General features: G+C 45.9%; 1 protein-coding gene across 2 annotated transcripts in view; it reads left to right on the forward strand.

Moving 5' to 3' along the window:
• Positions 1–27,987, forward strand: part of LOC142576665 (F-box/LRR-repeat protein 12-like) — a 95,675-nt gene that overhangs the window by 24,980 nt on the left and 42,708 nt on the right. Inside the window, exon 2 of one of the 2 annotated variants that reach the window (XM_075686894.1) lies at positions 21,905–21,971. The exons of the other annotated variant lie outside the window; for it this stretch is intronic. The gene's annotated coding sequence lies outside the window, so the exon portion shown is untranslated. The remainder of the gene's footprint in view (positions 1–21,904; positions 21,972–27,987) is intronic. 2 annotated transcript variants of the gene reach the window in all.

The raw sequence follows: 27,987 nt of genomic DNA on the forward strand, positions 1-27,987 counted from the left end.
CGAAAGCACGCACCAGCTTGAATGCCGGCGCTTTTAAGCGCAACCACAGAGTGATAACGTTGGCGCCACTGCCACGGCGCATGCATAGCTGTGACGCCTTGTCGCTTAGACGTGCGACATATCGTCTCCCCCACACTTATTTACTCTCCCGAAGTAGGATTAGGTGCTGTAGCGGTCGGGAGGTCCGCGCTGACGTAGTGGGTAGCGGCGACCCTGTTCGGCAGTTGCTCTGGGTGGTCGTCGACTGTTCCACAGGCTCAATGGGGCTGCTAGTGCTAGTGCCGGCTGTGACGTCATCTTCATAGTGGAAATTGGTGGCTGTGATCACGATGTCGTCAGAGTCCGGAGCACGTACGATGTGATTACGGTGACACACCCACTCACACACACCCCTGGGGGTCACAATGCTAACATGATACAACACTGGACCGCTGTGGGCAAGAACGGTAGTGTTGAACCACCTTGGTCCTCGGCAAAAATTGCGGACACGCACGAAGTCTCCTTCGCTGAACGTAGTCGCACGATACCTGCGGCGACTGGTGTCCTGAAACTGTTTGTGAGCGACCCGCTCCTCAACAGAGAGCCTGAGCCTGACGAGGTCTAGCCTAGTCCTGAGGCGCCTCCCCAACAGCAAAAGAGAGGGTGCCTCTGCAGTAGTCGCTTGCGTGGTGTTGTAGTATGACAGGAGGAAGTCTGCAAGCTCCGACGGTGATGTGGGTCAGCTGGACTTCCGAATTGCACCCTTCAGCATCTGGACGAAACATTCTGCCAGACCGATGCTGCTGGGATGATATGGGGCTGTTCTCACGTGTCTGGTTCCTACCCGCTGCAGGTACTCCTGGGAATCTGCAGAAGTGAACTGAGTGCCGTTGTTGGACACAGTCTCAGAAAATCCGAATCTGCAAAACAGTTCATGTAGGCATGAAATGGTTGCTTCAGTGGTGGTTGCCCGCATTGGAAACACTTCTGGCCATTTTGAATGTGCATCAACCACCACGAGGTACGTCACTCCGTTTATCGGGCCAGCAAAATCGACATGCAACCATTGCCAAGGGCGCGTAGGCCATGCCCAAGGATGCAAGGGTGCTTTAGGCGGCAGATTGCGATTAGACGCGCAAGCAGTGCAAGACACGGTGAAACGCTCTATGTCACTGTCGATAGTAGGCCACCAAACATAGCTCCTTCCTAGTTCTTTGATGCGAACAACACCTGGATGACCTTGGTGTAACTCTTCCAAAATGAATGTGCGGAATTTTTCGGGAACAAGTACGCGCATTCCCAGCAAATGCATCCTCGATGTATGGACAGTTCTAGTCTTCTATGAAAGAATGGTTTGATTTCATCCAGGACACTTCGCGGCCAGCCTGAAAGGATATGATGAGTCACAGTATGCAAAGTAGCATCCCATGAAGTTTCACGCGCAATATCATTGCTGTTGATCGGCATAGTGTCGAAGCGTAGGTCATAAAAAGATTCTTCCTGCTCATTGACCGTCGGCTCTGTTATTGGCAGCCTAGGCAAGCAATCTGCGTCAGCGTTCCCTGCAGAAGGCTGAAACTTTAACGAGAAGGAATAGGCCGACAAACCAACCACCCATCGTTGTAGTCTTGCGGCGGCAATTGCTGGTATGCCATTTTTGGGACCAAAAAGTGTAGCCAAAGGCTTGTGGTCCGTGATCAAAACAAAATGCCTTGCATATACGTAGTAATGGAATTTTTTAACGCCGAACACAAGAGCTAAGGCTTCTTTTTCTAATTGACTATAGCCTTTCTCAGCACGACTCAAGGTGCGTGAGGCATATGCTACTGGCCTTATCTGACCGTCGGAAAAGATGTGTGACAATACTGCACCTACACCATAGGCAGATGCATCACACGATACCTCCATGTGCAGGCCTGGATCATAGTGCACCAAGATCGGAGCTGGCGCCAGCAGCTGCTTGATGTGCTGAAATGCACGGTCGCAAGCCGTGTTCGAATTCCAGGCGACGTCTTTCTGCAAGAGCCTGTTTAAGGGGAAAGAACGGTAGATAAGTTTGGAACGAACTTTCCATAGTAGTTGATGAGGCCCAGCAGCAATTGAAGTTGGTGCTTATCAGTTGGCGCCGGTGCTTTGGTTATAGCGGCCAGTTTTTCGTCCATTGGGTGGATGCCGTGTTTGTTGATTACATGGCCCAGATAAGTCAGCTCGTCGCCAAAGAATTCGCACTTCAATGGCTTGATGCAAATTCCACGTTATGACAGCCTTTTGAGAACTGCGTGAAGGTTCTGCAAGTGTTCTTCCTTTGAGTGACCCGTAATTAGGATATCGTCAATGTAGCAAAACACGAAGTTGAGGCCCTTCAAGATATTATCCATTATATTTTGGAATATTGCAGGTGCCGAATCTATTCCAAAAGGTAGACGATTCACGGCGTAAAGACACTTGTGGGTGCTAAGCGTAAGGTACCGTTTTAACTCTTGGTCCATTTCTACTTGCTGGTACGCCCTGTTGAAATCAATCTTAGAGAATTGCTGTCCGCCAGCGAGGGCTGCAAACAGCTCGTCAGGCTTGGGTAACGGGTAATGTTGTACGTCAAGTATGGGGTTCAGTGTCAGCTTGTAATCACCGCATACTCTCATTGACCCGTCCCGCTTCAAAACTGGCACGACCGGAGTGGCGTACTTGCTACTCGTTACCGGTGTCAGTATGCCCATCTGTTCTTGTCTAGACAACTCTTGCTCAACAGTACCTTTTAGAGAAAACGGAACGCTTCGAGCTTTGAAAAATTTTGGCGTCTTCCCATCTTTGAAAACAAGAGTCGCATTCTCACCACGGATGGTGCCTAGCTTATTCCTGAAGAAGTCCTTATGGCGGTCAAGCAAGGATTGTATCTTGGGAAGTCGTTGAGCGCTTAGTAGTGTCTCCCCCTGTAGCTGATGCAGGCCGTAAACTTGGTTCCAATCGACGCGCACTTGCTGGAGCCAGTTGCACCCGAACAGTGCTGGCCCACTCTGGGGAAGCACGTACAGCGGCAAGTGCTGGCACTGATTGTTGTGCTCAACTCTAAGAAAACAAACGCCGCATGGCTTCACAGGTTCGCTCGTACAAGTCTTGAGCGCCAACTTAGTTTGCCTCAGATGTACTGCCAGAAAAAGAGAGCGGAACTGACCCAGGGACATTACTGAAACGGTGGCTCCCGTATCAAGTTCCGTTTGCAAGGGAACACCCTCGACGATTAAGCTGAGCATGATGGGGTCTCCTGTCTCTACTTCTTTCGTTACAACACTTTGCAGGGGTGGTTCTGATGGGTGTGACACCCGAACGTTCTGTACTGATTGCTTTCGCTTCGACCGCAATTTTCCTTGTCGCCTTAGGCAGGCTTTCTGAATGTGCCCTTTCTTGTTGCAGAAAAAACAAGTCGCATTGACATGCGGGCATGCATTGGTAGTGTGAGTTGAGTTACAGCGGAAACATTTCGTTGTTCCCTTGGTAGGCAACTGATGCACGCCGAACTCGCTTTCAGGCTTCGAATGAGCAGCTGTAGCGTTAGCAAGCCCAGCTTCCAAAGCTGTTGCGCGGTCAACGGCTCGTTGAAGCGTTAGATTCCTGTCTTCCGAAAACAAGTGTCTCTGAATGTTGACTCTAAGCAAACCGCACACAAATCTGTCTCGAAGTGACTCGTCAAGCAATGCACCAAACTCGCATGTTTGCGCCAATACCCGTTACTCCGCCACGTACTGTGGTATCGTTTCGTGTTCCTTCTGCCCTCGGCGATGCCAAATGTTTATGAAGCAGCTCGCACAAGCTTTCCAGGGACTTCGAGGACGGCTTATTGGAGCGGCGAGCGACTTGAGGAGCGAATATGTTTGCGGACCCAATATGCTGATGAACGCGTCTACCCTCCGGTCCTCCGAGACATTATTGGCTCGAAAGTGCGCGTGCACGCGTTCTTCGTAGCTAGTCCAATCGCTCGTAGAATTGTCGAAATGTTCTACTTGCCCCAGTTGCAGACTCGTGGTCGCCTTCGCCATACTGTCCCAACCGCCTGCTCCTCAGCTGTCCGTGCGTAATCCGTTATGTCGTGTCTGACGGAAGGACAGCGCAACGGTTGAGCGAAACAGTAGGGCTTTATTTAGCCATCAACTTAACAATGGCGGGCGAACTGCCCGGTTCTATATCACAGGAATGAAAGCACGCGCCAGCTTGAATGCCGGCAATTTTAAGCGCAACCACACAGTGATAACGTTGGCGCTACTGCCACGGCGCATGCCTAGCTGTGACGCCTTGTCGCTTAGGCGCACGACATATCAGGAAGTCTAAGCCGAGGATGATGTCATGGGGACAGTGGGCGATGACTGTAATAGCACGATATTGGAGCGATCGGCGAAGGAGACTCGGGCGGCACACATACCAATTACGGGTGTTGTTCCGCCATCGGCGACACGGACAACAGGCGTCGTGGCGGGCGTGATTATTTTCATCAGGTGGTTGCGAAGGTCGGCACTCATTACCGACAAACGCGCCCCAGTGTCTATAAGAGCAGATACAGAAACATCGTCGACTTGCACGTCAAGAAGGTTCAGATGAGTGGGCAACGTTAGTCGAGGATTTGGCGGCGTAGGGAGCAATGCACAGGGTGTCTACCAACCGGGAAAACCGGGAATTCTCAGGTATATTGAGTACTCTGGAAAAACTCAGAGAAAACTCAGGGAATTTGTGCTTTGTGGTATAGTGTCGCCCCCTGCCAGATCTCCGTGTTATCATACATTTATGTTTTGTAGTAGTCCAGCTAGATGGCGCACCCCCCTTCTGTCATGTGGTAGGCGCTTAGATGATAGCCTGTTCGTGCTTACCCAGTGCATAGAAATAGCTAAGGCGGAAAATAGACCTCTGTATTTAGCCTTCCTGGACATAAGTAGTGCATACGACAATGTGAACAGGGAACTCCTGTGGAACATATTAAAAGCTGAAGGTATCGGTAATGAGGTAATTGATTTTCTACAGGAACTATATCGAGAAAATAATCTTAAAATAACATGGGAAGGAATCAAGAGTACGACAACTGTCGAGGTTCACAAAGGATTAAGGCAAGGTTGTCCTCTATCACCGCTGCTGTTCAAGCTTTATATGATAAGCATGGAAAGAAGGTTACAACGAAGCAATCTAGGGTATAATCTGTCGTACAGATAGGCGAGAAGGTTGTTGAGCAACGACTACCGGGTTTAATGTATGCGGACGATATTGTACTGCTAGCAGATGGCCAGGAAGATTTGCAAACTCTGGTTAATTACTGTGGGGACGAAGGAGACAGATTAGGTTTCAGTTTTAGTGCAGCTAAGTCCGGTGGGATGTTTTTCAACGATACAACTGATCAGGAGCTTACAATACGAGGCCACGAAATACCCCGAGTGGCCGAATACAAGTATCTCGGGGCATGGATAAACAAAGGGCAGATGTACACGGAAAAGCACGAACAGTCTCTAATAACAAAAGGGCGAAGAGATGCCGGGATAATGAAACATAAGGCATTGTGGGTTTACAACAGGTATGAGGTACTGAGAGGCATTTGGAAGGGAGTAATGGTGCCGGGGCTTACTTTCGGGAATGCGGTCCTGTGTTTAAGGGCAGAGGTTCAGTCGAGACTAGAAGTAAATCAGAGAGCTGTGGGAAGGTTAGCACTAGGTGCCCACGGGAAAACCACAAACGAAGCAGTACAGGGAGATATGGACTGGGCATCATTCGAAGCACGGGAAGCTCAGAGTAAAATCCTATACGAAAAACGTCTGAGGAAATTGGATGATAACAGGTGGGCAGCTAAGGTGTTTAAATACCTATACAGAAAGAGCGTTGACTCACAATGGCGGAAAAGAAATAGGAAGCTTACCAGTAAGTATGCCAGACACGAGGACGAAAAAGGACACAGCATTAAAGGACAGGTTAAAAATGAGGAAAGTAAAAATTGGATAAATTCAATGGAAAAGAAGCATAGCGTAGAACTATATCGATACTGGAAACGGCAGATCAGGAAGGAAGCGTTTTATGATAACTCAAGAGGCAGTGCCCTACTCTTTGAAGCTAGATCAGGATGTCTTAGAACGCGGAGCTATAAAAAGAAATTTAACGAAGAAGAAGACACATGTACTGTGTGTGGTAAATATGTAGAAACGATGGAACACCTCATACTAGAATGTGATGGTATCAATCCCGATGTCGATGCGGCCACAGTCACCCTTCCTGAGGCCCTAGGGTTCAGAGATGATAGTCATGTAAATAAATATGCGGTGGAAATTAGCAAAAGGCGATTGGAGGATTGGTGGCTCAAAAGCAGAGAGGTGACATAAGGTTAAAAGGGTAGGAAGACGTATTTAAAGAAAATCGAGAAATTCAATAACACACAACACAGATAAAAATAAAAGGCAAAATAAAAATCTGAGCATGGTGGCAACTGCCATCGCCCCGTTTCAAAGGGGACGCTCCTACCTTCCATCCATCCATCCATCCATGTGACGAGCTTGGACCAATCAGGAGGTGCCATCTGGCGAGTGGTCTTTTTTGATAATAAACGGCCGCTAGCCGGCTCAGTCCTAGTCCGGTTTTCATCGGGAGCAGTTAGCTCCGCGTCTCCCTCTCTGCGTCGGCGCTCGCCGCGCGTTCGCTGGCCGGGGGCCCCCATTTGCCTGCCGCTGCCGACACATCTTTTGGCGACGAGGATGGGATTCCCGCTGCGGTTCCGACCGAAGCCCCTGGAAACCAACGAGCTTCGCAAGTGAAGCGTCCCTTCCTGTGTCTGCGCGGCACGCAAACGCCGCCGACGCACTTGGCGTCGCCAGGCTTCCGAGCCTAGGCCTTCCCGCCCCTTTGTTCTTCCAATGCCTCCTTTACTAGATGCCAGCCGCGTTGCTCGCTTTCCCATTGCGGCGGCGGTTCCCTTAGTTGAAGTTAGTTCAGCATAAATTCCGTGCGGCGGCGCTCGTTGCCTTTTCAACTTCCGGCGGATGTGGCAGCCGCGGCTGAATGCTCCGCCGGCGCTTTATATGCGCGGGCGTCTGTTAGCGAGCGTTATCGCGGGCCTCCGAGATGGCAACCGACGCCATGGTAATCTCAGAGGCCGCAGCACGTGATCTAGGTTGCAGACGTCCGCCACAAGTGGCGCTCGTTGCCTTTTCGCGGAGGAGAGAAAAGGGAGAGGGCGAGGAACCGAGTTTACGGACAACGCGGCTGGCATCTAGTAAAGGAGGCATTGGTTCTTCCTTGCCCCATTCCTGCTGCGAGCTCCGGCTTGTTTTCTGCACTGTCTCCTGCACGCTACCGGGCATGGCTTCCTTTTCGGCGAACCTTCCCGTTTTTGAAGTGCCCGGGCCACCGTTAATTCCAATGCATCGATGGAAAAAAAATTTTTCAGGCCCACCTCGAAGCGGCCGGCGGTGGCGACTGGACGGACGCGCGACGAGCGTCCGCGCTCGTCAGCGCTCTCGGGCGTGAGGGACAACGAAAGTACTTTGCAGACGAGGAACAGGAAGCAGCAAGGCAGTTAACCGGCGCAGCGTCAGCGGCAAGCGAAGCAGCAAGGCAGTCGACCGGCGCAGCGTCAGAGTTCCAGAAACTCTTGCAGCGGCTTGACCGGCTGTTCGCCGCGTCAACAAATGTTCTGGCGGAGAGGCACGAATTCACCAGTCGAAGGCAGTTCGAGGGAGAAGGATTCCTGGAATTCGTGACCGAATTGAAGGAGAAGGCGGTACAGTGCAACTTCGCCACAACCTACAATGAGCGCGTCCGAGACCAAATAATACATGGGGTAGCGAACGTCAGCGTTCGCGAAAAGTTATTAGCTCATGGCAAAACCTTGTCCCTGGACAAAGCAGAAATTGGACGCTCTTTAGAAGCCTTGCATCGAGCGAACCGCGCGTTCGGCTCCGAAAATGTACGAAGAATTGAGGTATTTCAACCTGGCGTTCCGTCGACAGGCCAAGATGACAGACTTCTTCCGGGAAGCTGCCAAGATGGCCGACTTCTTCCGGGAAGCTGCTTTGGAAGCTCCGGTCGTAGTTAACGGCGTCTCCATGTAACTGCTGGTGGATACGGAAGCGTCTGTGTCATTCATTACGGCCGAAGATTTTAGAAATCACTGTGGTCGACAGCACAGGCTGTCACAAACAGTGGACTTGAGAAATTTCTCCAAGCAACGCATCGACATTCAAGGCCTGTTTCAAGCCACTGTCCAGTTTTTCCAAAGGTCATGCTTCGTCACGTTCCACGTAACGACTACAGGAACATCACTGCTGGGTTTAGACGCCATCCAACGCTTGGGCACACAGATCGACGGTACGTCGCTGACATGTAATCTACCATCGCTTCCTTCAGTACAGAGCCCCACAGGTGTGCCTCCGGGTTTTGATCACCACTTCAGTGACGAGTTGGGTCTCGTCAACAACTTTGTGCACCGAATTCATCGGCAGCAAAATGCGAAACCAGTATCTTCAAAGTTGCGCCGACTACCCCTGGCTCTCCGTGACCAGGGCACAAATGAATTGCGACGTCTCGAGGACTGCGACGTCATCGAGCACGTCGAGTCTTCTGAGTGGGTGTCTCCATAGAGTTTCCTACAAAATTACTAGAGGGAACTCTCGCGCTAGTGTCTACGTGAGCTACAATGGGAGCGGTTGTCCCAGCATGGGAATTATGGGAAGTACATGGATTTGCCTAAACTTCGTCCTTTTTGGCTTCAAACGGCTTTGTGACTTAGTAAACTCGTCATTTTCAACAGTTTATTGCATAATAAATAATTAAATAAACATCATTAAAATTGCCCGACTGCAGGATTCGAACACAGGGACTCTAGTACAGAAGCCTGATATTGAAACCATTAAGCCACGGATGCATGTATCGACAAGCGAATGAAACGCACTTATGAATTTATCGCGGGCATGCCAGTGCTTTGAGACGCTTGGTGCGTTTCGATTTGGGCACATAAACAAGCTCAATCATTGCAATTAATAGCAATTGTACGCGTTCCCCGGCGTCTTCTACACTTCGAAGAATATAGATTGCGCTGAAATATACGACAATAAGATTTATATAGCGTAATATACAAAGCCACAAGAACGTCTGAATCCACAAGCACGAAGATCAGACAAATCTATGTACTTCCCATCATTCCCATGGTAGGACAACGACTGCAGCGCCAGAGTTCCCTCTAGTAATTTTGTAGGAAACTCTATGGGTGTCTCCACTCGTGGTGGTGTGCAAGAAGGATGGAACCATGCGGCTCTGTGTAGATCTACGGGAACAGGAGAGTATTGTGCCTCAAGTTCAAGAAAGGGTCTTGCAGAAACAGTGGCAAACTAAGCAGTGTTTAGACAAACGTAGAGGTGCTCAGGCAACTCGTGTCAAGCTGGGGGACACCGTCAGAGTTAGATTTAACAGGAAAGGATTTTTAAATACAGTAAACCTCGTACAGTGAAGGCCCAGATAGGACATCTATTTTTGTACTCAGTGATAAGAAGACGTGGCATGTGTCTGAGCTAACCCTAGTGATGAAGGATCCAGCAGGTAGTACATTGTGTACAAGTGATAGACTTTTTGTACTCATTGTACTGAAGAAGAATGAGCAGTAGGCACTGCTTAGAGAAAAGACGACGACAACGAGTGTTTGGAAGCCTTGTGCCTGTGTCGCCGAAGCTCTGCGTCCTCTCGCTGCGGTGCTCTGCTATCTGAGCGTTTTAGCAATCGAACTATAACGCCTCTTGACATTTGATGGAGGTGCTTTGCCCTTTTAAAACCTGGAACTCCGCAGTCGGACGCTCCCTACCGTTTCTGCCATGCCTCAGGACGCCGCGCAGCCCGATCCTCCCCTGGCATCGCCTGTCGTTTGCTCCGGTGCTCTACGCCAACGAGATCCTCCGGTCTTCAGCGGCAACGACGACCATGACTTGGAGGATTGGCTGTCGTCATACGATCGCGTGAGTGCGCATAACAAATGGGATGACAAAGCTAAACTGACTAACGTCATCTTCTATCTTTCTGGAGTCGCTAATCTCTGGTTCCGGAATCACGAATCCAACCTCTGCACCTGGACAGCATTTACCCATTCTTTCAAAGAAGTCTTCCGTCGCCCTGCTGTGCGCAAGCTTCGCGCAGAACAACGCTTGCGTAGTCGCATTCAGCAAACGGGTGAAAACTTCACAAGCTACATTGAGGACGTAGTTGACCTTTGCCGGCGCATTAATCCCGCCATGCCCGACTCTGAAAAGATCAAGAATGTCATGAAGGGCATAGAGGATGACGCCTTCCAAATGCTCATGGCGAAAAATCCTCGAACGATTGACGATGTCATTACACTGTGCCAGAGCTACGATGAGCTCCGCAAAGAACGCCTTACTACGCGCCCGACGACACAATTTCGGCTTTAACTGACACTTCCAGTGCTGCTCCCGCCCACTCTTCGTTCCTCGACCAAATCAAGCAATTCGTTCACGAAGAAGTCGCGCGCCAACTGTCACTGCTGCCTGCTACCCAGTCGTCTGAGTCCTCTTTGTCCCCGGAACTCCGACGCGTCATACACGAACAAGTCAGCGACGCACTACCTCTCGCTAATCAGCTACTCTCAGCGCCGGTTCCGCTCACGTACGCTGCCGTCGTCGCCAGTCCAAGACCACCGCCTGAAGTTGCGCATTACACCCCCACAAGCGGCTTCTACGCCTCGCCTTCTCCAGCTGCGAACTACTTGCCCAGAAGCGGCTTCTGCGCGCCTCCGCAGCCCCTACGCCCAGCTCAAAACAGTGCACCGCTACCTAGGCCCTCTGTTGATAATCCGTAGCGTACCCAAGACAACCGGCCGATCTGCTTCGCGTGTGGCTTTGCTGGCCACGTGGCACGGTTCTGCCGCCGGCGGGGTTGGTATCCTACCCATACTGCGAGATGTCAAGGGAATACTACTGACACCCAGTCCCGCTATTCGCCACAAGTTCCGCACTTCGCTCCTTCATCTCCTGTTCCCCGAAGCTTCAACACACGTCGGTCTCCATCTCCCCGTCGACGTTCCCTCTCCCCCATCGTCCGCCGCCCTCCCGCTGTGGAGGAAAACTAGAAGGCGCAGTTCCGGAGGCAAGAACTGCGATCTCTTCGAACTGCTCAAGTCCTCGTTTATTGCCTACGAACATCATTGAAGTTTTTGCCGAAGGTGTCGCCGTTCACGCGCCTGTCGACACGGGTGCCGCAGTGTCCGTGATTGCCGACCAGCTTCGCCGTACGCTCCAAAAAGTCGCGACGCCGTTTTCTGTCATTTCGCTTCGTACAGCAAGCGGTGAGCCAATTGAGCCCTTAGGAACATGTACCGTCCGTGTCGCCATACAAGACAGTCTACACCACATTGAGTTTGTCGTTCTTCCCCGTTCTCATGCCATCATTCTAGGATGGGACTTCCTCTCATCTCATCACGCTGTTATTGATTGTGCCCGTGCGGAACTTGCGCTGACTCCATTTTGCGGCAGTCCTTCTGGACAGTCATTCCGATGACTCGTCTGTAGTGACAGCGTCTTCTCATAGTTATAAGCATCAGCTAAGTAGTTCGTCTGACTGTATCACTTCCGAGTCTGCGCAGTCAGCAGTCGTCTCTTGATTCCCTGGGGGAATCGGTAGCCTCCCAGGACTTGTTGGGACTTCGAGAGGAGCTTCCTGGGCAACCCTCTGCAGCTTTGAGCTACACCGACATTCAATTGTCCAACCAGGGGGAGGGAAATAGTAGTGGGACGACTAGGTCTTCGAAGTCGACCGATACGCGTCGCAACCCCCAAAGTTCTTCTGAGGTACGCACACGTCATCGTCGTGACAGAAAACAGCCTCCGTGGCTCGGTGATTTTGTTTCTTGAGCGTAGAGCGTATTGCCGTCTTCGAAATGCCACGGCTAGGGGCCTCGCTGTGACATTTAGGAGACAGTTCACATGTTTCGTTAACACAGGTATAAAATGTGTTCCTTGTTGCGGTGCAGTGAGCCTTGTGCGTGTTCCTTGTCGGATTTTGTTTGAGTGACTGCCTGTGTTTTGGTGCCCAAGACTGGTGCGCGTGTGCGTGAACTTGGGCGGGGACGGACTGAATTTGTTGTGGACTTAAGTGCGTGCCTTGTGTGCATCTGGTGCGCGTGTGTGTGAACGTGGGGGGGGGGGGAAACGAACTGAATTTGTCCTTAGACTTAAGTGCGCGTCTTGTGTGCGCGTTTCACTGTATGCTTTGTTTCCAGGGGAGGATGATGTAGTATAGTGCCGCCCCCTCCCAGATCTCCGTGTTATCATACATTTATGTTTTGTAGTAGTCCAGCTAGATGGCGAACCCCCCTTCTGTCATGTGACGAGCTTGGACCAATCAGGAGCTGCCATCTGGCGAGTGGTCTTTTTGGTAATAAACGGCCGCTAGCCGGCTCAGTCCTAGTCCGGTTTTCATCAGGAGCAGTTAGCTCCGCGTCTCCCTCTCTGCGTCGGCGCTCGCCGCGCGTTCGCTGGGCGCGGGCCCTCGCCTGCCGCTGCCGACACAACATGCTTCTATCAGGGAAAATTAGCTGTGATTTTATTGAAAGGGTCCAAAGTCGAGGTAATGCTGGCTCGAGTAACAGACAGGAATCGTAATAAATTGTCTTTTACGTCCTGTCGTGGCTGCAGGAGTTGCCAGTGTACAGTCAATGACCGACTTTCCGGATTCCCGATAATTTGGACGATTTCGCGGCGCCACCATCGTACCCCATAGAGTCAATGTGTTAGAATGTCTGAAATCTCAAGCGTAAGAACTCTTAGCCGTCCGATTTTCCGGAGGTTTTGCCGTGATCGAAGGTCCTAAACGGCATTAATCAAAGCCACCACCGCTGCTATTTTGATTACCTTGCCGCTTCGAACCGGCGCTCTCGCACGCAGATCCGCTGGCAGCCGCAGCCACCACGGCGGCAACGCTAGGCCTAGCTGCTTCGACGTTCGCTATGAAGCTTCTTGCCGTTGGATGCCGTATTTTTTATTGGAAAAATTCGCTGCTATCAGCAATGGCACGGACTCCGCTTTTGTGGTCCTCGTGATTGGCTTAAAAGCTTGGAAAGCACGGTGCGTTGCATAATTCCCGTTCCCGAAAGTCAGCTTCGCCTCCATACACATATGATACTTGGTGAAGCATACGCACACGTATTGCAGTGAAGCATAGCAAGAATGGGAAGAGGCTATTGCCATGGGACACAGTATGTATTCCTTAATTATACACACGTGCACCCGGTATTTCCTGTCGCAGTACGAGCGCCGACATGCCTAATATGTGTACCGACAGTCCTTCAGAGCGTTCTCGAACGTGCCTGTGGCGGTTTGAGCCCCTAAGGGCAGTAAATGACACGCATTTATTTTTTTCCAACTGGCCGATTTTTCGAACGTTTTCGCGACCCCTAGGGAGTTCTAAAAATCGGCCGTGGACTGTGCAACTGACCAAGAAGATGGCTCAAGTGGTTCGTGGGGCGAACGAGTGGTGGAAGGAGGACAAGAACAGAAATAATGTACGCATTGAGAAATAAGCAGGACAGAAAGCTTGCTGCCGCCGTTTTGAAGGAGCTTGAGCTCTGAAAACTGTGTTGGCTGATGCCGAGATGCAGGTGTCCCTCATCCAAACCAAAACAAATTCTTTAAAACAATGCCCAAAACACTGACATGTCGTGCGCGGGCTGAGAGTATGTCAGGACAGTTGAGGTGGACTTACAAGCTGTTGAGAGAGAATCTCAATTATGAGAACGTTCGGGTCTCGTAACACTGAGCTTGCTATCAGTTGATAGAAATAGCTCATATTCGAAAATATTTGCTTTTGTATGCATCTCCTTTTTATTCCTATTTGAGAATGTCCGACTTGATTTGCAATTGTTTTCGAAGACATTTTATTTGCTGTGCATTTTACTAACCCCTCCTGTGCGATTACATTTGTTAGGCAGCGAAACGTGGTTTCCCGGTACAGATAAGTATACGTGTCAATATGGTTTCAGCCCGTCTTGACAGAAAACATAGTTCTGCATCACTCAGTTAACTTTGCAAAGGCACTCGGGGAAAACCTGGAAAACTCATAGAATTTGGAAATGTCAACTTGGTAGACACCCTGAATACAGCGTCACCTCAAGGCACTGCATCGTCTAGTTTTCCGGCTAGGAGCGGCGTCCGAAGGGAGTTGGCGAAAAGGAGCGATGGGGCTGGGGAGAGCGAGATTGTCGTCATTGGGGCGAAGGCGAACGAGAATAGGAGCAGTTCGGCGCAGGGGAATCAGTGGCGGCATTATCGCAGTGTGCGACATAGGGACGAGACGGGCCACTTGAGGGGCGAGAGTAGTCCGTATAAGTAGACCGGGTCGGGGAACTCCAGCGACTGCGACAGTACCGAGAAATGTGCCAGATTCGACGGTAGTGAAAACAAATGGGCTTGTCAGCAATGCGCCATTCAGATGGGTTGCAGAAACATGGTGGGTAATAAGATGTGGGATGGGGCGGAATCGAAGAAGCCGGGTGGTTATCAGGGCGATGGGCCGAGCAGATGGTGTGAAGACCCATGTTTGCGAATTCCTGGCAGACAACTGCCTGGATCGAGGAAACTGGGAGTTCAGGTGCATTGGAGGGGCTGGAGTCGAAAGCAGCCGGGTAGGCGGCCTCGATCTCACACCGGACGAACCGGGTAACATGGCCAGTGTTGGTGGGACGAGGAGCGTCGGCACAGGAAGATGTCACTGGGGTGTTGGGCAGATGGGCAAACTGCTGGTCGATACGTCGGCTTTTAGCGAGTTCCATGCGGCGGCACTCTTTTATAACTGCATCCACCGTCGCCACATTGTTAAAAACGAGCAAGTTGAAGGAGTCATCGGCAATGCCTTTGAGGATGTGGGAGACTGTCGCACTCAGTCATGCGTGCGTCAACTTTGCGGCACCGAGCCAAGACGTCCTGAATGTACGTGACATAGGGCTCTATTGACCTCTGCACACAGCCGGAAAGCACCTTCTGCACGGCAAGTTGGTGACCGTATGGGTTGCGGAACAAGTCTCTGAGCTTTTGCTTAAGTGAATCCCAACTGGTGAGCTCATCTTCGTGCGTCCGAAACCAAACTCGAGGTGTACCACCGAGGTAAAAAACTACGTTGGCGAGCATGATAGTAGGGCCCCACCGGTTATTGCGGCTGACGTGTTTGTACAAGCTGATCCAGTCGTCGACGTCTTCCCCATCTTATGTAGGTCGTCAAAGTGGCAGCAGGTGTCGGAGGTGGCTGAGTCGAGTTGTCATCGCCGGGAGCCATGAAGGAAGGCTCGACGTACCATCCACTGCGAAGCTCCGTGACGAGGTACAGGGAACATCCACCTCCACCAGATATGTTACGTAGGAAGACGCAGACGATAAGCTATATACAAGTATATTTACAAGGGAATACGCCGCACTTGGCCAATAGGCAGCAGCCCGCGCTAGCCTCCAATCGTTGTCGTTGTCTTCTCACTGCTCGCCTCTTCGTCATTGTAAATACTGTTCCGTAGCAATACTGTTGTAACCTTGTATGGGGAAGCACGTCAAAAAGCAACATTAACAAACTCCTTTTATTACAAAGGAAGGCCATTTACCACATCGCAACTACTTCTTGTGATGTGCACACGGCCGAGCTGTTTGCCATGATGAACGTGCTTCCTCTGCAACAGATTGGTACAGTTCAAGTTTAATCTTATTATTTATCTTATTTTTATTTGTTTATTTTTCTTAACGTGCCCAAAAACAGCTATTGGTGCACCTGTGTTACATAAAGAACATAAAACTGCAAAACAAAACAATGTCTCAAACAACACTGGTACAAAGTGCAACAAAAAAAACTGAATTATTTAGAGACAGAAGTCAGATGATGACGAACTTGTAGAACTGAATATATCAAGATTGTCACACAAGGTTTGTTGTGTTACAAGACATGTTACAGCGTTGGATATGCAAGAGCAATTCACATAGAAAATGCTAGGATTACGCAGGTTAGGGCGAGGCGCGCAGAACGTTACAGCTGACAGTAACCACAGACAGAAGTGGTTGTGAATTAGTTTATACAAAAATGAGTAATCACGGTATTTCCACCTTATTTGTAGAGGTCTATTATTGAACATGCACAGTACACGCTCATAGGCATAAAATACACGGCATCCGAGAAATCGATCGTACAGGATACAAATGAAACGTCGCTGAACACATTCAATTTTTGCAACATTGGTAAAATAATATAGTTCCATACAACAAAAATAAACTAACCTTGAGCGGACAAAAGAAGAATACAAGAGAAGGACGCAGTTCACATTTGTAAACTTTTTATCATCCTTGATATGAGGTCTAACTGCCTGTAGGACACATTAACCCTTTCAGGGTTGATTTTTTACGCCATATGCCCAGGGTCAGTTTATTTTGTTGCAGATTCCAATTCTTCTGAGGGACCTTCGAAAAAAATTACCATAATTTTTCTAGGGCGACCGTAAAGTGAGAAAAAAATATTTTGCATTTGTATATACGTACTCTTCATTCATGAATAACAACAAAAAAGGAAATAAACTTAGTTGTACACATAGTTGAAGGCTTGGAAAATGCACACACGAGCATATTTTGCAACTCTCAAATGTTCCTGCTCTTACACTAATATTTACGTCCATAGCATAATTGAACTGCGTAGGTGGGCGCACTCAAGAAAACTGTGTGGTTGTGTGCCCGTCAAAAAAGCAGAACGTGTGACAAACTTCCTCTAATCTTCATCTTATCGCCAACCAAACGCAACTAGTTTTTGCGCGTCTCCAAAAAAGAAAACAACATGAAACGCACGCACGACGGCATCCTTCCTATGCGCGCCCCTGTAAGCACTAAACGAGCAAGAAACAGGCGTTCGCCCTTTGAGCGATTAGTAACGAGATAGCCATCAGTTTTGCGAGCGCAATAAGCCGAAACCGCCCGTGGAACAAAACCCAAACTGCCGCCCGCCCACGTGCGCGCCAACGCGCGAGCGGTTGTATATAGACGCACCGGAGCAAACTAGCTTTAAAGCAAACAATGCAACGAAAACCAAGAGGGAGGCGCGAGAAAAAAATTCTCTATATTCCCATATAGTGGTAGCACATGCCAGAAAAGAAAAAGTTAGGAAATAGGTGCGATTTTTAAACGTACAGGCGGCATTGTATTGACGGCATTAAACCATTTTGGGCATGTTCGCGGCGCCATATATTTACGTCATTGACCCTGAAAGGGTTACCGATGCTTGTTCTTCGGAAGATAGCCAGGAGCCAACCAATATTCCTAAGTCGCGCATACAACTCTCTCTTCTCAAAGGAATGTTCTCCGGGAGCCAACCAATATTCCTAAGTGGGGCGTACAACTCACTCCTTTCAAAGGAATATTCTCAAGGGAGTATTCATATTTAAAGGGCACATTTTGTGAATAAAGGAAACAAGTGTCTTAGTTGGATTAATGCGCAAAAAGTTGGGAGCACACGACTCTGCAACAGAATTAACATCTTCCAGTAATAATTCACAATCCTGCTCTGATTCTATTTCATGTTAAGGTTTAATATCTTCAGCGTATAAAAGGAGGCGCGAATAAGGCAAACATTCTTCAAAGTTATTAAAAAAGATATTGAAGAATAATGGGTCTAAGATCGACCCTTACGGAACACCAGAAGTTCATTCATAAGGTAAAGAGTACTTAGAACCAACGCGAACATAATTTAACCGAGTTGACAGGTAGTATTTAATAAGCGTGCATAGGCTAGTACTAACACTGTAACTCAAGAGTTTATGGATAAGAAGATCATGAGAAACAATATCAAATGCTTTTGACAAGTCGAAATATATGGTATCTAACTGTCTTCGGTTAGCAACAGCAGGTCCTGCAGCATCAAGAAAACAAACAAGGTTTGTTTCCACAGACCTGCCGTGAACAAAGCCGTGTTGGTATACACTAATCTTATGCTTAAAGAAAAATGCCAATGCCAGATGTGTAAACATAGCTATTTAAAACACTTTTGCAAATGGAGACAAGAGTGACGTGGGGCGATAATTTTTGATGTCGCTCATGCTGCCACTTTTATGAACTGGCACAACTATTGCGTTCTTCAAACTAGAAGGAAAGACACTTGTACACAAAGCAAGATTAAAGATGTGCGTAAGGAGAGGAACAAAAATAAAAAGCCTTTGATAACAAAACTTGGTATGCGCTCGTAAGCAAGAGAATGCTTTGGTTTCAACTTACTTATGGTCGCCGCGATATTGTGTTCTGTAAAACTTGAAATATTGAAGTGGTCACTGAAGCTATCCAGACAGTCACCAGAGCTAGGAGCATGCATTGTATTTAGGAAAACTGAGGAAAAATGTTCAGCGAAGGCATTGGATCGCAGTTTCTAACAATGCCACAAGATGGATAATTTATGACAATAATCTCAGCCCACTCAGAACTGAATCTTTTACATAGGACCAGAAACATTCTGGATCGCATTTTACGCTCTCTTCGACAAACTAAATGTATGCATCACTGCCTCTGCGCATTATGCATTTCACCTGGCTTCGCAAGACACTAAATTTTCCGTACCACTGTGCTGATTGTTTTCTTAAACATTCTATGGCACCTTAGCTTTTTACGGAGTAGACCGCGTAATTCTTTACAAAACTGCATTGCATAGCGAGCAGGATAAAACTCTTTGCAGGGAAATAAATGAAATATAAGCATACTTTGAAAATTTAACAATAAACTTTTCCTAATGTTATGTAATCTCAGAAAACCTGATGCATACCAATATAATATTAGGAACAGAGACCAATGAGTAATACCTTTCTCATGCACAAACCATGGATTAAACAGGCTAGAACACAGCATGCCCATTTACTTAAGACACCTACATGGCCAAGGAATTGATTTGTGCACCATTACTAGGAAAGACTGTAAGAGATTTCTTATTCTGAACATAAATTTATTATGCCCAGTTTTACATCTCAAATGTCGCACTTATTAAATTGTTGTGTAGTATCTTTTGTTCAACTGATATTCCCTTGTTTGACTCTAATACACCTAATATATGTTTATTAAATAATTCCTTACATTGTTTGTACAAATTTATTTAAGTGTAATGAAATTACGCATTCCACTATGTACACCTTTACTGTGTGTGTGAAGTAATTCTACCATGAATGTGATCTTTTGGTGTAATGTCCCTTGTATTAATGTATATCACTACATCTTTATACGCGTCGCTCACCTGTATTCATCATGTTCATTGTATGGTTTGCTTGTTATCCTCTATGTGAAGACATGGGCAGGAACCTCGTCAAGCTACATTGCTGTAGCTTTTTTTTGTTCCTGTCCAAACATTTTTTCCCCTGTTTCTGTAGCAGGAACAAATCTGAAATAAAGTTGATTGATTGATTAATACCATTCAAGAATAATCAAAGCGACAAAGTTACTTCTATTAGTAAATGACATAATTGTTTTACTGCAATTAATATTCACTTGCCATGTTTTGCACCATCTGCAAAAGGGTGCAAAGGATTCAACAACACAATAATAGTCAGCAATGAAATTAATGATTTCATGCAGGACACTGTTATCAGCATAAAACCAGATATTAGAGGAGGTGTTATGTGGCATTTCATTGGCATATCGCCTTCAGGTGCCAGTTAATTCTATCAATTGAAAATTTTGTTTCATCACATTTACGGCTCTATAGTAAGTTCTGTTAAGTTTACAAACGGTGGACTCCATGCGAGTATTCTCTGCAAGAACAAGTATTTTGTGTTTACTGTATCTGTAAAGCATCTGTCCAGTCATTTCAAAAATATGCCTGATGTAAAACGTGTAAAACAATGAAAGAAGTGGAGCTACCAACATGATGGCATACTGACGCCAAGTGCAAACTTTCAGCTGTCTTCTTTCTAACTCGTGTTACTAAAACACTCCACACATATTATTGGAACTTGCAGTGCAAGTCAGTCAGATATGCTTCAGGATGTATGAAAGATGTTAAATATAATTATTGTCATCGGTGCTTTCGCTTCTGATGCATTATCCTGACGTGCATATATATTTTCATAGATTTATTTTTACACACACACACACACACACACACACACACACACACACACACACACACACACACACACACACACACACACACACACACACACACACACACACATATATATATATATATTCGTATATCCCCTAAAGAGTATAGATAGGAAAAATACCAAAAGACCTAATAGAGACCCCTGTGGGACGCTGGATGTAGCATTAACAGGAGATGAATCAAGAGATTAAAGGAAACAGATGATAAACTACAACAAAGAAAACTTGCAATCCATTAAACAAGCCAGTGGTTATTTAGCCTGGCATTTTATTTGACAAGTAACTTGGAATTAGACAAGTATCTTAGAATCAAACGCTTTAGATAAGTTGTTGAAGATAACATCAACTAAATTTCCCAAGTCCAGATTAGAAGAAACATCATAAAAAAGATTGACAAGTTGTACTACAGTGTTCCACATTAAAAACCATCCTTAAAAGAGGTTAGATTGTTGTTTAAAAGATCATTTCTGTTTAGTTGGAGTCCTCGACAAAGAGCACCATTGCGACAGGTCACAGCTCAGGTGATGTAGGCACACAGCATAGACTCGGTAGTTGTCTCCCTTCGTGAGATCCACAGATCATTCTCCACTACAATTACTGAAGATTCACATATTCTGCTCCACTGCAATTACCTCTCCGGGTAAAAGGAGCGGTCTCAGCAAGCTACGGGCAGGATAGAAGAGGCGGATCGTAGTAGGCAGGGTGTCTACCAACCGGGAAAACCGGGAATTCTCAGGGATTTTGAGTAGTCTGGAAAAAGTCAGAGAAAACTCAGGGAATTTGGGCCTCTGTCAGGGAAAATTGGCGGCAATTTTATTGAAAGCGTCGAAAGTCGCGGTAATGCTGGCTCGAGCAACAGAAAGGAATTGTAATTAATCGTCTTTGACGCCCTGTCGTTGGCTGGAGGAGTTGCCAGTGTGCACTCAACGACCGATTTTGCGGATTCCCGATAACTTGGACGGCGTCGCGGCACCGCCACGTACCCCATAGAGTCAACGTATCAGAACGTGTGAAATTTCGGACGCAAGAACTCTTCGCCGTCCGATTTTCCGGACGTTTTGCCCTGACCGCAGGTTCAAAACGCCAATAATCAAAGGCACCACTGCCGCCGTTTTGATTACTTCGCCACTTCGACCGGCCATCTCGCACGCGGATCCGCTGGCAGCCGTTGCCACCACTGCGGCAACGCTAGGCCTAGCTGCTTCGACGTTCGCTATGAAGCTTCTTGCTGTTGGGTGCCGAGTTTTTTATTAAAAGAATTCGTTGCTGTCAGCAATGGCACGGACTCCACCTATTTGGTCCTCGCGATTGGCTTAGAAGCTTGGAAAGCATAGTGTGTTGCATAATGCCGGTTCCCGAAAGTCAGCTTCGCCTTCGTACAGAAATGTTACTTGATGAAGCATACGCACGTGTATTGCAGTGAAGCATAACAAGTGTGGGGAGGGGCTATTGCCAAATGGCTATTGGCAATTGGCAATTTTTTCATTTGGCTATTGCCAAATGAAAAAAAAGCCTGCAAAACAAAGTGTTATATCGCTTACTGATTCTGACGATCATGTTCTGTGTAGCGAAGATTTTGTTATGCACTCAACGACGCTTTTGCTATGTCTTCTTCTTCATGTGCAGTTTCAAAGCTGCAGCTGCAGAACAGCAGTTTCTGTCCGATGGATCCCCTTGTGATTGCTTTCATAAGCATTCTAAATTTAATCCAGAAACTTAAGTTGTCCTCTAGCTGCAGCATTAGTGAACTCAACATTAAATTTCTAAAAAGTACTGCAGTGTACTCTTCAATATTCTTATTGCATCTTTTTGCATAGTCACCCCGGTATTCCACTCTACCTCTTGAATGGAAGGAGGGGAATGTGACCCCCGTATTTAAATCTGGTAACCAACATCCTACCCTCATTTGTTGGCTAATATCTATAACAAGTATTCCCTGTAAATTTCTTGAACATGTAATATTTGCCAATCTAATAACATTTCTAGAATCTAACTCATTTTTCAGTGACTTTCCGCATGGTTTTAACAGGAACTACTAATGTGAAACTCCTGTCTTTCACCCATTTTATGCTTGGAGTGATTCTTAGCAAGTAAATAATTTAAAGAAAGCAGTCTCAATAACTTCCACAAACAATACTATACCTTTGCGTTTTCCTTATGCTTTCAGCACGATAACGTTGCATACGTAGATGAGTAGTAATACCTCAGGATAGCTTTTGCTCATTGCATAAAATGGCAGAAACACAGAGACTGCGTCTACTTGGAGCCAAGCATATTTAGAATAAGCATTAAAGGGTGCTACTAAGGATTCCAAACTGACTGCACATAAAGCACTAATCAAGCCAATTTTGGAGTATCCGTTTCTCGGCTGGTCTCACTACCCTTTCTCTAATGCTAACGAATTGGAATCTCTGCAAAAGAGTAAAAAGATTTACATACAGTATAGCAGATATTACCATCACTTTTCTCCATCATCTTAAGCCCAGAGTTATGACTTGACACAGTTTCACACAGATGCATGTGCTAGTGCCTTGCCATCTTGCATAAGATCATACTTGGGTCATCAATTCTTGTGATACCGGTTTCATTTCCGAAGGGTCCCACCTGTGCAACTTCAAGCACCCATCACTTTAACCTTGTTCCATACCAACCGCACTTGGACAGCTTTAAATTATCATTTTTCCCATCAGCAGTCAAACGCTGGAATGGTCTTGATGGCTCACTTTGGCAATTACCTCCTGTGCAATTTGTCATTAAGGAAATTCCTCATAATATATCTCACTAGTTCTAAGACCTGCTTATGTACTCTCTTTAACTTATTGCCATATATTTACACTTCAATACATGCTTCTTTATATGCACTTTTGTATTTTTATGACCTATGCATATATCTAACATGTTCTGTTGCTTGCAAACTCATGCAGCTTCATGTTTTGCACGTATGCTAGTGTACGCTGTGTCATGTTTGTCTTATATTACTTTTATTAGCAAATTTTGTACCCACCCCTGCAATATCTCGCAATGAGACAGCAGTTCAGGGAAACAACATTTTGAAAAAAGTGTAGTTTTCACTGTAGATAAGGGATTGAAAGTTAAATGCAAATTTCTTGATTTTGCCAAAGCGTTCGACAGAGTGTTCCACCAATCACTACTCCTTAAAATGAGCACACTAAATATTGACCCTAACAGATTAAAAATTATTGACTGCTTCATGAATAATTGCACTCAATATGGGATGCCTAACAATTATTTTTCTTCCCCCTGTACTGTTATTTCTGCTGTTTCTGAGAGCTCTACCCTCGGCCCTTTGCTGCTTCTAATTTATAATGACTTTCCAAGCAGCCTTAGCTTCTCCGTAAAGTTGTTTTTTAAATATTTATTTATTTTACCCTCAGGGTTAGCAAATTATAGAGGGGAGGCATATATTACAGACCAACATTGGGGAAAAATACATTGATATAGTAAGAATAAGCAGCAGGAACAATCGATAAATTAATAAAAAAATGTACATTTTCAACTAAGAAAAAGCAGAGTAATTTCGAGATGAAAAAATGTAAAAAAAGCAGGCTAAACGGAAGATCAAATTGAGTACAAATAATTAGGCAACGTTAAACATGTTATTAAAGAAACTCTTAAAGCGCGATTTATCCATAATAGCAGTAGCTGCCTCGGGCTGCTGATTTCATTCGGAGGTGGTTCGAGGTAAAAATGCATGTGAATAGGTCACAGTTCTGCAACGAGGAACATCAACTTTTTGGAGGTGGTCAATTCTAGCTGATATGAAAGGAGGGGTATTAGTGAACTGTTCATGAAGATGATTGTTGTTATGGTAAATATTATGAAATGGAGTGAGCCTGGAAATTTTACGCCAAGTGGTAAGTTCAGGAAGTTAAGCAGTTACTTTATCATGGTAACACTGGCAGCGCAGTCATAATTGGATAAGATGAAGCTAATTGAACAATTCTGCACTCTTTCAAGTTCGTTTATCAGTGTAGTACCACCGGGATCCCAGATAGATGATGCATACTCAAGTGACGGATGGATGTAAGTGGTGTAGAGAAGCTTTTTAAGTGATAGGAGTGCCATATAGAAATTTCTTCGAAAGTACCCAAGTGAACGGTTAACTTTGGGAGTGATGTACCTTACATGATGCTTCCATGATAGGTTACTAGATATGAACACCAAGATAGCTGTAAGATCAAAGACTCAAGAAATGCATTAGCAAGATGATAGTGTGGACATGCTAATAAGGTGCGAGATACGCACATTGATTTGCATTTTGAAATGTTTAATTCCATGTTCCACATTTGACACGAGGTAAGTATGTTGTCTAAATCGGTCTGTAGTAAGGCAACATCTTCTTGGTTATTTATTCTCTGGTAAGTTACACAGTCATCTGCAAATAGGTTAACCTTTGATGAAATGCTACGGGGTAGGTCATTCATGAAAATTAAGAAATGTAAGGGCCCCAATACAGACCCTTGGGAAACACATGATAGTACAGGTTGGACTGGAGATTCAACAGTATTAGCAGAGATAAACTGAGTACGGTTAGAAAGGAAAGCTCGAATCCAGTTAAGCACATTAGAATCTAGATTTAATTGGCCAAGCTTAAAAAGTAGTAACTGATGACTAACCTTGTCAAATGCATTAGAGTAATATTTAAAAAATGTGATCTTTCGAAAATGAAGAATCGAGGTCATCAGTAAAGACCAGAACCTGTGTTCCGCAAGAAAAATTCTTGTGGAAGCCATGCTGCGAGGGCGTAAAAAACTGGTTCGGCTCAAGAAAATTAACAGGGTGAGTGAATAGTGGTCTCAGAAAGATAGGTAAGATAGAAAGGTAAGATAGTGGTCTCAGAAAAAAGTGCCTCGCAACCACATGTGATGATATGGGCAACCAAATGTGCATATTTGACCTCTTTCTTCTTAACATTTAGCACATGCTGCCTGAGCCAGTCGTTGATGCACCATTCAATTTGGCTATGTACACATTTCTACACTTCAAGGAAACTTAATATGCGACTCCTGTCGCACACCTTACATAGGGGTGTTCATGTCTGGTTTTGCAACCTCGCTTGCTGTCAAGGCAAATCCGAGGGCAGGGCCTGGAAAGCTTATTAGGAGCTGTAAAAACCACAGGAATACAATTGCCTGGTCGCAAACTTCTACAGGTTGTGCGAGACCTTATTCATATAAAGCATTACAGTATTCAACAGTGTCTTTCAAGAATTTCGTACTGCTTTTCAACGCCACATGATGATGAATTTTTAAGTGTCTTAATGATGGAGCGAATACTCTCAGAAGTAATAAAATGGCTTCCATGGGCAAGTAATGAGGTAATGTCAAGGTATGTTATTCATTGGTACCTACTGGATGAGAAAAAGTTTTTATAAATGTGTCATTTAGGACAGAAGCACGTACATTCTATGTCAGGTACGGGATGTCCTTCCATCGTTTGTAAAGTTATTGCGCTGCGTTTCTTGCCTTGCATGACAATCCAAAATTGTCTAGAATTGTATTTTAGCATAGCTGGAAGGCTGCGATAAAAGAAGAAAAATTTAGCTCGTTTCATGTCAGATAAGTAAGTTGTGGTTGCAGATTTGTAGGCTGACCAACGTTTATCAGACCAAGATTTGAGAGGAGCGCAATAGAGCCTTATGGTTTGAAAGACGATTTATGTATCTGTTGTACCACGGGAGCTCGTATTTAAAAAGAACTTTCTTGATAGGAATGTATTTAAAGGTTCTGAAATTTTCACTTTGAATAAGTCCCAGTTGCTTTGCACAGATCGTTCAAGGTAATCGAATGAGAACACATCTAATAAGGAGCCCAATTCATTGGTAAAGGCACACTAAAGGCAAATACTAAGTCAAGCTAAAGTGATAGATTAGTGCTCGAGAATCACTAAGGCGAACCGAGCCTTAATAATTGAGAAATTGAGAGACTCCCCCGGGTCATTGAAGCACTTGCCCCATGACGGAAGCACTCCTCAGTTAAATTCTGTCACTAGTAGTCAACCACTCATTGCACAAAACATCCTCCTAATGTATTATGAGATGAAATAAAATGCTACTTGTCCTGTTCTATTTCATGTTTAGGCAAAAGAACTCATTGAAATCACCCTTGACAACAACGCGGGCGGTCAAACGGTTTCCTTTTCTCTCGGCTGTGCACCACCCATGCTTTCGCGTTTCCGGAGTTATCACGTAGTGCTGCGCTGGTTTTGCTGGCTCACAAAACTCGAACAAACTTGCAGAGAATTGGTACCGCTGTCTGTCGGATGCCGTTTCACTCACCGATGGCAGCAAAGGGCGTACGCAACGTGACCACTCCCGCAGTTGGGTGGCAGGAGATTTGAATTTTGAGAAAGGTATTCGTACCGTTCAGATGCAATTTTTTCGTAAGCAAAGTCTTTTCTTGGCACAGAATGAGTGTTGCAAGGTTTCTGGAACGCTATTTAAACAGTCCATGTCGACTTAGTATTAGCCTTTAGTGTCCCTTTAATTACGTCGAAATCTGCTTTCTTATAATCGCATATTGGTTTAAGGTGTTTACGTGTGCGTGAGAATGGCAGTGAAATCTTTGCTTGAATAATTTCATGATCACTGATACTGGGCGTATTAGACACACAAGATACAATTTCTGGCGGTGATGTCAAAACAAGGTCAAGAATTAAAGACATTGTTTGTAATGTGTGTAGGAAACTAGACCAGCTGTGTCAAACTTAAATCAGAACAAATGTGAGAAAATGGTCCGCTTCAGCCGAGTTAGGTGACGAATATAAGTTGATCATACAATGTTAGGAAAGTTGAAATCACCTAACAGAATGGCCAGCACTCTGGGAAACATGATGTTCACGTGATTAAGGCAATCATGAAGGTCCTCACAAAAATTGAGAACACCCAGAAGGCGGGCGATAGCATACACCAATGACGTTTTCAAAAGCCAGGCTGAGGCAACACCATGTTGCCTCTTAACTAGACTTTGTAACAACAGTGAAGCTTTCAATTTCCATGTTTATTGCAAGAACACCACCGCCACATCGTTTAAGCCTATCACAGCGAAATATATATATATATATATATATATATATATATATATATATATATATATATATCTTTTCACAGTAGGACAGCTCTTAGTTTAGTATTTTATCAGAAAGCTAAGTTTCGGTTAACGCGACAATATTAATGTTAGAATCGTTAATCACTGTGCACACTTCATCTTTCTTAGACAAAAGGCTGCGAACATTACTAGAGAGCACGATCAGTTTACTGTTGTTAGCAGAAATGCCACCACCCCTGGCTTTCTCCTAGAGAAGCTAATGCACAACCAGAACAAAGGTGCTGCGAGGAGGAGTTAGCGGCATTATTTGCACTTCTGGATGGTCCTATTAGAGCCTATTAGAGCTAAATTAGAGCCTATCTCAACAGACTCAATATGTCAGACTTCAAATAACTAGTAACCTGTCATGGCATCAACACATAACCTACATATTCAATATTGCTAATCGGGCACTGGGATACCTTTGTAGAAAGCTTAACCAACTCTTTTACGTCTTAAACTATTGTTATAGTACCAAACAATAATTTGCCCGAAGCTTAAATATGCTACAGTAATATGGGATCCTTCCCAGAACATGGTAATGGATGTTTTATAACCTGTTCAAAACTGATCGGCTCGATTTATTGTCTTGGGTAAACTTTGAGTATGACGTTATGAAATCTTCCCTTGGCCTTCCAGACCTGGTAACACGAGGAAAATTTTCTCATCTTTCTATTTCACAACCAGTGGCGTAGCTAGGTCGTCTGGCACCCGGGGCCCATAGGTCTTCTGTCTACCCCCCCCCCCCCCCGCCCTAGCTGTAGTCGAGGAAGGCGAGAATATCAACAAGTTCC

The sequence above is a fragment of the Dermacentor variabilis genome, chromosome 3, assembly GCF_050947875.1.
Source record: "Dermacentor variabilis isolate Ectoservices chromosome 3, ASM5094787v1, whole genome shotgun sequence".
Lineage (NCBI taxonomy): Eukaryota > Metazoa > Arthropoda > Arachnida > Ixodida > Ixodidae > Dermacentor > Dermacentor variabilis.